Source organism: Tupaia chinensis, unplaced genomic scaffold (genome assembly GCF_000334495.1).
Source record: "Tupaia chinensis unplaced genomic scaffold, TupChi_1.0 Scaffold143912_1, whole genome shotgun sequence".
Lineage (NCBI taxonomy): Eukaryota > Metazoa > Chordata > Mammalia > Scandentia > Tupaiidae > Tupaia > Tupaia belangeri.
Genome location: NW_006203763.1, coordinates 149,953 through 159,042, shown reverse-complemented (window position 1 = coordinate 159,042; position 9,090 = coordinate 149,953). Strand labels below are relative to the sequence as shown.

The 9,090-nt window shown below is 39.4% G+C and overlaps 2 pseudogenes; both read left to right on the top strand.

The window, feature by feature from the left end:
• Nucleotides 1-1,135: 1,135 nt before the first annotated feature.
• Nucleotides 1,136-2,724, top strand: LOC102488100 (target of rapamycin complex 2 subunit MAPKAP1 pseudogene; annotated as a pseudogene).
• Nucleotides 2,725-2,961: 237 nt separating this feature from the next.
• On the top strand, nucleotides 2,962-3,299 carry LOC102487256 (protein FAM32A pseudogene; annotated as a pseudogene).
• Nucleotides 3,300-9,090: the final 5,791 nt, after the last annotated feature.

Sequence of the window (9,090 nt, the reverse complement as noted above, 5' to 3'; positions counted from 1 at the left end):
TCAACCCCTGGCTGAATCTTATGAAACAACACTCCTACTGCCAATCAAAACTGCAATTTTTCAGGTGAGCATAATCTAACCACTCAAGCCCTTGAAGAAGAGAGTGATTTGCACAGACAACTCTCTAACGAAGACATATGAACAGCCAGTGATCAAGTGAAAAAAAAAAGACCAACATTCCTTACTGTAAGAGAGATGCAAATTAAAACCACAGTAAGATACCACTTACCCTCTCAGAATGGCTCATATTTAAACAGAAAAGTATGATAAGTGCTGGCAATTTTGTGGTGAAAAGGGAACACTCCTACACTCTGGTGGATAATGTCAATTAGTACAGCCACTGTAGAGAACAATATGAAGGTTTCTCAAAAAAACTGCAAATATAACTACTATATCATCCAGCGATTCCACTCCTGGGCATGTACCCAAAGGACAGGAAAAACACTTAGTCAAAAAGAAGCAGATCCATGTATGTTACAGCATTATTCACTATTGCTAAGACACTGAATCTACCCAAATGTCTAAGAACAGATAATGGACTGATGGACTGAGAAAGTGTGTTGCAACCACTGAAGAAATTAAGGCTGAAATCAAAAGATTCATTGAAACCAATGATAATGAGTGTACAAGTTTCTATAGTCAATGAGACATGGTGAAAGCAGTCATAAGAGGGAAATTCACATCAATTAGTGCACATAAAAGAAAGATAGAATGGTGGCAAATAGACAATCTGACAGTATACCTAGGGAACTGGAAAAACAACAAAAATTCCCAAAAAATGCCAGGAGAAAAGAAAAAGATTCGAGCAGAGGCATTTCCAGGTCATGATGAGGCTCATGGCAATAGGGCTCCTGCTGTGCTAGCTGGCGGCAGCAAGCAGCAGGGCCATGAGGTCAAGCCAGAGAAGTGGCAACTGAATGGACCAAGTCAGCAACTGAGTGGGCCAGGAAGAGTGCCAGTCCCCCACGATACCAAGAGTGCAGAGTTCAGGCAGGGACCGAGCCTTCCTCTCCAGGAACATGTCCCGGGGTTGACCTGGTCCCAGCATGGCAGCAGCTTCAGGTAGGTGAGCTTGTGAAACAGTACAAAGAGGAGAAAATAAATAGCCTCTTAAGGAAATTGGCCCATAAAAAAGATGCCCTTCTTGGATAATTCAACTATTATCCTATCTCATATTAGACAGTCCTATGTGACCAGTGATGACATGGGAATGTGTGAGATGGTTCTCATTGATCATGATGTTGACCTAGAGAAGATTCATCCTCTTTCAATGCCTAAAGGCAGTGGGTCATAAATTCAAAGATGTGGTGATTAGACTCAGGGCTATGTATATGCCCAGTCAGTAGATATTACCTCAAACTGAGACTTTGGTATTAGAAGACATTCAAACACAGCTCAAAGATTAGAATGACTTCAAAAAGAGAGAAAATCAGATCAAGTGCAAAAATATTCAGTGGAAAGAAAGACAATCTAAGCAATCAGCCCAGGAGTTAAAGTCACTCTTTGAAAAAAATCCCTTAAAGAGAAGCCTCCAAGTTCTGGAAAGCAGTCAATATTATCGGTGTGCCTGGAGCAGTGCCCTTCGCAGCTGAACAACCCCTTTAATGAGTATTCTAAATTTGATGGCAAGGGTTATGTGGGTATAACAGTAACCAAGAAAAATCACGTCTACCTCCCACTGCACTCAAGCCAGGACAGCTGCCAATGACCGTGATAGCAATGTCTATAGCACCAGGGTGCAGGACCAAATTGGACTCATCTATTGACAGTACACAAGTGAAGGAGACAGAAGCCAGAAATCAATGGCAACACCAGTGCCTACTGCCCACATATTGCTGAGGAGGAAAGGGAAGTGGACACGGATCCTGCCACCCTCTGGATTCCAATGAGCCCATTCATAATTTTGGCTTCAGTACTTTGGTCCTGGTTAAAAAGTATTCATCTCCTGGTCTGACAGATAAAGTCACTCTTTGTTTGAATAAATGCTGCTCATGGATTATTCCTTATTCAGGTGGACAACCCAAAGATCACCATGAAAGAAATCTTGCTAAAGACAGGGGAGCAAACAAAATGATCCCTGAACATTTCAGGCCTCCAGTACCACCTGAAGAAGCAGAGTGAGCTCAACATCATCATTGACCTGGGGAGCACTTTGGAGAGTCAGAGCACCAGAGAGTTCTGCCTGGTCTGCCAGAAAGTTCAAGGGCAGACAGTATTTTTGAGGAGGATTCACAAATTGACATAGCAACAGTCAAGGATATGCTTAGCAGCCACCATTACAAGTCCTTCAAAGTCAGTGTAATCCACAGGCTCCACTTCACCACTGATGTGCAGTTAGGTATCTCCCAAGACAATGTAGATATAAACCCTGCTATGAATCAGAAAGCCAGCACTAAGTTTTGGATTAAGCAGAAACCCATATCAATTGATTCTGACCTGCTCTGGGCCTGTAACCTTGCTGAAGATAAAAGCCACAGTCTCAGAGTATTCAAACTCATGTATCAAAGCAATTATGACCACAAACACCTCTACTTTGAATTTTACATGGCCACCATCAATGAAACAGTGTTCACAGTTAACTACATTCTGGAATCACGAGTTAGCACTGTCCGGGCAAAGTACTTTGCTCAAAAACAAAGAAAACTGAACAGACAAACAAGCTTCACCTTCCAGAAAGAGAAGTCTGGGCAGCAGCAATGTTGGGTGTCTGTTGTTATAGTTTAGCACCAGCCTGGAAAGGCCAGGTGACCTGGATCCCACCCTGTGTCTTACTAATGGGGGAAGTCAGCCCCGGGCTCAGGATATGGGCCTGGTGGGCTCTCGGGGCTGGTGCGATGGAGGAAAGGGCACTGTAGGATGGAGCATTGGGGACATTGCCACAGGCCATAGCCTGATGTTCCTTGCAACATGATCACACTTCTTAAAGCAAATGAAGCACTCAGGAAACTAGGCACGGGTGTCATGGCGGATTACAAGCAGGTTCAGAAGGGGCCTCTGAAGTTAAAATGTGTTGCAGAACTCAGCATGACCAAATGGAAGAAGAAAAAGAAGGACAAAGACAAGACGAAACTGCTGGAAGCGATAGAAACGAGGAAAAAGAACAAGGAAGAGAAGTGGCATGGCCTGGACAAACGGACCCGGCCAAGGCAGCCTTCGAGAAGATGCAGGAGAACCGGCAAATGGAAAGGATCCTGAAGAAAGCATCCAAAACCCACAAGCAGAGAGTAGAGGACTTCAACAGACACCTGGATACTCTGATGGAGCATTATGACATCCCCAAAGTCAGCTGGACGAAATAGCCTCCTGGCTCTGAGTATGGAGCAGCACCAAGGGGAAGCAGAAGGAAATGCCAGAATTATATTTGGCCCTTTTGTTATTTTCTAGAAATACATTTTGTACACAGACCCTTGCATCTTCTGCTGGGACAGCAGTTCAAAGCTTGTACTCTCATTCTAGAACTTGAGTAAAAGTAAAATAAATGAAACCAAAAGCTGGTTCTTTGAGAAGAAAAACAAAATAGATATACTGTTAGGCAGATGAATGAAAAAAAAAAAAAGAAAGGAACCAGATAAATAAAATTTGCAATGAAACAAGCAATATTACAACAGACATAACAGAAACACAAAAGATCATTAGAGAATAGTATGAGCAATTATGTGCCAGCAAGAAAAAAAAAAACTAGATAAGATGGACAAATTTCTGGACACATATAAGCTACCAAGACGGAATCGGGAAGACACAGAAAACCTAAATAAATGAACAACTGGTAATGAAATTGAATCAGTGACAAATAACCTCCCAACAAAGAAAAGCCCAGGCCCGATGATTTCACTCCAGATTTCTACAAAACTTTTGCTAGTATCTTACTAGCAAATAGTATCCAATGACACATTAAAAATATTATATACTATGACCAGGTAGGCCTTATTAAAGGCTGGTTCAACATATGCAAAACCATAGAAAAAGAAAGACAAAATGCACTTGATGATATCAATTGATGCAGAAAATGTTTTTGATAAAATATAAGATCCCTTCATGATTAAGACTCTCAACAAAATTGGCATAGAAGGGACGTTTCTGAAGACAATAAATTCTAGCTATGAAAATCCCATAGCCAATATCCTATTGAATGGGGAAAAGCTGAAAACTTTTCCAGTGAAACCTGGAACAAGACAAGGATGCCCACATTCTCCACTCTTTTTCAATATAGTACTGGAAATCCTGGCCAATGCAATCAGACAAGAGACTGAAATAAAAGATGTTCAGATAGGGAAAGAAGTTAAATCATCTCTGCTTGCAGATGACATGATTATATACATAGAAAACCAAAAGAATCCACAAAAATGTTTCCTAGAAGTAATAAATGAAAACAGTAAAGTGGCAGGATACAAAATCAATGTACAAAAATCTAAAGCATTTCTATACACCAACTTGGAACAGACTGAGGTGGAACTGAAGAAAGCAATTCCACTAACAATAGCCAAAGCAGGGAAGCCATGTTATAAACCCATCTCCTAGACTCCCAAAATATTCAGACAAGAAGCCATTTTAAAGCTGAGGTTTGTCCTGGTGTGTTCAGAGAAGCCATACTCTAAACCCGTCTCCTAGACACCCCAGAACAAGAAACAATTTTAAAGCTGAGGTTTGTCCTGGTGTATTCAGGGAAGCCATGCTCTAAACCAATCTTCTGGACTCCCAAAATATTCAGACAAGGTAGGACGACCTCTGTCTTTTCTCTGTCTCTGGCTGTTTGTCTCATGCTCTCTCTCCCTTTCTGTCTGTCTCATGCTCCCTCTTCCTTTAAATTTTTAAATTTTTAAAAAAGTTTTTCAAGCACCTCTCAGCTTGGGCCTTTTCTTTCACTTGTTAATTTCAGAAGCCATTTTAAAGCTGAGGTGTGTCCTGGTATGTTCACGCAGCATGTTAGCATGCCATGCGGTTTTCATTTTTTACTCTTTTTTGATAGCATTTTCCTATCTTTTTCCTTTTTGCTTATATATTTTAATATTTCTTACTCTAAGCTTCCCTCTCCAGATACCTAATGTCTACATAGGCCCAGGTGCACAGTAGCCAAGCATCTGAATCCTTTTTTTTTTTGGAGGATTTTTGCTATGGGGTGTGTGTGCTCCCCAGACAGGCAGAGAGAGACAGAGAGACAGAAAGTGAGAAATAACCCCCCAGGGGGAATGGCTACATTGCAATCCTTTCTCCTCCATTCTCCACTTGAGATCTTGGGCATGCACGCACACAGGTCAGGCGTGAGTTTTAAGCCACCAGGTTTGGGACGCGAACTGCGGTCAACTACATGGGAGTCCAGTGACATAGCCATCCACTAACTGCTGGTCACTGCATCTGAATCCTTTTAAATTCCTTGAAATCCTCAATGCTTATTGAACCACCTGCTTTAACAAAAAAAATTTCTTTCTATGAATCTGAACTCCTAATCCTACTGTTAATACCACATTGCTAAGCACTGTGGAGGAGAAATTTTGTCACAGAATGACCAGAAACAACCACAGAGGTACAAGAAACATGAGAAACCAAGAAAATGTCTCTCCCATAATGGAAAAGAACAATACCTCATTATCTACAAACAATACAGCAGAATTCTTGGAAATATCTGATAAAGACTTCAGAATATTCATATTGACAAAACTAAACAGGATGCGAGAGCTGAGAAATAAGGAACTTCAGAGGATGTAGGAGAAAAGAGACAATGAGTTCCAGGAGGTGTTGAAGTTCTTTCATGATCTGAAAGAGGAAATACACACCATGGAAAAGAATCAAACGGAGCTATTAGAGATGAAGACTGCCCTTCAAGAAATCAAAACATCCCTTGAACATATTAAAGACAGATTATTCCATGCAGAAAATTGAATCTCATATGTTGAAGGTAAAACCTTGATCTAGAAAAAACAACCCAAAAAACTGAGAAAATAACCCCCCAAAATAAGAATACTATACAAGAAATACTAGACAGCATTAAGCGCCCAAACATTTGGATACTTGGTATCCCAGAAGATGAAGAAACTAATAAAGGCATTGAAAATTTATTCCATGACATCTTGGGAGAAAACTTTCCAAATCTAAAGAGGTATTCAAATATCCAGGCCCAAGGTATACAAAGGATTTCTAGTAGAATCAACCCAAGAAGATCTTCTCCAAGGCACATCAAAGCCAGACTGGTCAAATCTATAGACAAAGACAAGATGTTAAAATTGGCCAGAGAGAAATGTCAGGTTACTTATAAAGGTTATCCTATCAGGCTAACCTCAGACCTCTGATCAGAAACAATGTGAGCAAGGAAAGAATGAGAAAATATGTTCAAAGTTAAGTTAAGTGAAAAACCGTTTCAACCAAAAATACTATACCCAACAAGATTATTTTTCATATGGAAAGAAAGAATAAAAACATTTTCAGATAAACAAGATTTAAAATAATTTGTCAGTAGCAGACCCACTCTTCAAGAATTTTTTTTAATTTTTTAATTTTTATTATCATCATAATCTTCTTTATATTACAATGGATTACATATAACTTTACAGTGTATTACATTGCTTTTTCAAAAGGAAATGTCATGCATGTCAGTCAATACAGAGACATTAATCTCCCTGCTTCAACATTCAATATCTTTTCTATGTTTTTCCCAATCAGTATTATTATTGCTCTAATTATTTTTTAAAAGTCAATCACTATTTCTCATTTTGCTTGTAAAAAGACTTTACACATCATGAAATACTTCTCAGACCAATCCAGTTGAGAATACTATACATGTCCTCATCAACAGGTAACAAGTCATATCTGTTTCTCACTAAGGTCCTGCCTCTCTATTGTTCTCTTGCTATCTTCCTCTATCCTCTTCTCTTCACCTCCCCCATTCCACACTGTCCTATTCTCGTTAAGTACCTTCACTGCTTTTATGTCCTCCAATTTTTTGCTCTCTACCATAGAGAAAGGACTGCTTGACAAGTGGAACTAAAGATACATACAGAAATAAGAGAACAAAAGGCAACAAGAAAATGACAAAGTTGACACTAGGGACAGGAAATATCAATAACAACATAGAATGTTTACTTCCAGGATTTAAAAGGAAAGATTAGACCACAGCAACACTGCATATTCAACAGAAGAGAGTTTGAACTAAAGAAGACTGAACTGGTGAAATAGAATTTTATGACTTTTGAGTAAAACATTACTGATTTTTTTTACTATGTTTTGTTTTCCCAAATTAAATAGTTTATTTTCTTTTCAGTTGTTGATAGTTTAGCAATATGTTAAGACATTTTTCTTGTTTGTTTCTTTAAATGGATACAAACTTTTCTTCCTTCCTGATCCCTCTGGAATTGGAAAATATTTTAGAATGTTCTTATTTTGTGGGAGAAGGGTTATTTGCCTAAGTTCAATAATGCTTGTTGCATTGATTCAGAAGTCAGAAATACTCATTATTGGACAGGGCTTTAACTGGAATGTCATATCTGAAGATTAATCAGAAAACTATGGAACTGGAGGGAGGACTGCCCCCCGTAGCTTCAGACCCGGGACTCCCAACCCAGACACCCCTCGTTCAGCCAGGAACACCTTCAGTCCTACCACACCACACTCCCACCTTTTGATCCCTGGGCCTGGAACTTCGAGGGAGGACTGCCCTCCGTAGCTTCAGACCCGGGACTCCCAAGCCAGACACCCCTCTTTCAGCCAGGTACATTTTTTTTCCTTTCTTTTTCTGTCCCCTTACCCACGTCTTTCATTTGTAAATTTCTCTCTTCTGATTAACACGTAGGAACACCTTCAGTCCTACCACACCACACTCCCATCTTTCGACCCCTGACGAAATCACACGCTGTGCACTAGCGCGGCACGCGACTTTTTCTTTATTCTACATATTATTTTTTTCCCACTTATTCAGTCCTCACTTCCTTTATCTACACCATCCCTGATTGTCTAAATAGGTCTAGAATTACAATTCTGAAACATTGCAGCATTTTAAGACTCTCTGAAATCCTCCCTTTCATTGAACCACCTGCTGCAAAGAAGGACATGCATTTCGTTGTACACCTGAAGAGAATACTTTTTCTTGGATTACATTACTAAATGCAATTGAAGAGAGAATTTGGCTGTCTCCATTCCACATCAGAAAGGAAACACACCTGTTCCTATTAGAAGAAACGTTCTTGTAAAAGGTTTTTCAAAGGGAACACATCTCCCAATGCTTAGAAGTAGAAGAACCTCAGGCCTGAATAAAGCAGGAAATATGTCTCCATCAAAGGAACATAATAACTCCATTCCTTTCCTTGAAAAAATAGAGGACGTTACCAAAATGTCCGAGATAGAGTTTAGAACATTCATGTTGAACAAATACTATGAGCTGGAACAGAAAAGAGACAATGAACTACAGAAGATGAGAAAGTCCTTCAATGATATGAAGGAAGAAATGCTAAGGAAGAATAAGAAGGAACTATTAGACGTGAAGTCTGTAATACAGGAAATCAAAAACTCTCTCGAAAGTATTAAAAGTCTATTAGACCATGCTGAAGGTCGAATCTCTAATATAGAAGATAAAACTTCTGACCTAGAGAAAACCACCAAAAAGATAGAGAAAATAACAAAAAAACATGAAGATAACATATGAGAATTACTATATTCTATTAGACGTCTTAACATCTGAATAATTGGTATCTAGAAGATGAAGAAACTAATAAGAGAATGGAAAACCTATTCCATGAAATCTTGGAAGAAAATTTCCCAAGCATAGAGAGGGACTCAAACATCCAGACCCAAGAAATACAAAGGACACCAAATAGAATCAACCCAGGAAGATCCTCCGCAAGGCATATCATAGCCAGACTGGCTAAGACCACAGATAAAGATAAGATACTAAAACTGGCAAGAGAGAAATGACAAATGACTTACAAAGGTCACCCCATCAGGCTAACACTGGACTTCTCAACGGAAACAATGCAAGCTAGGAAAGAATGGGAAGATGTATTGAAAGTATCAAGAGAGAAACAATTTCAACCAAGATTATTATATCCTGCAAGATTATCCTTCATATGGGAAAAAAAGATTAAAATCTTCTCAGACAAACAAAAC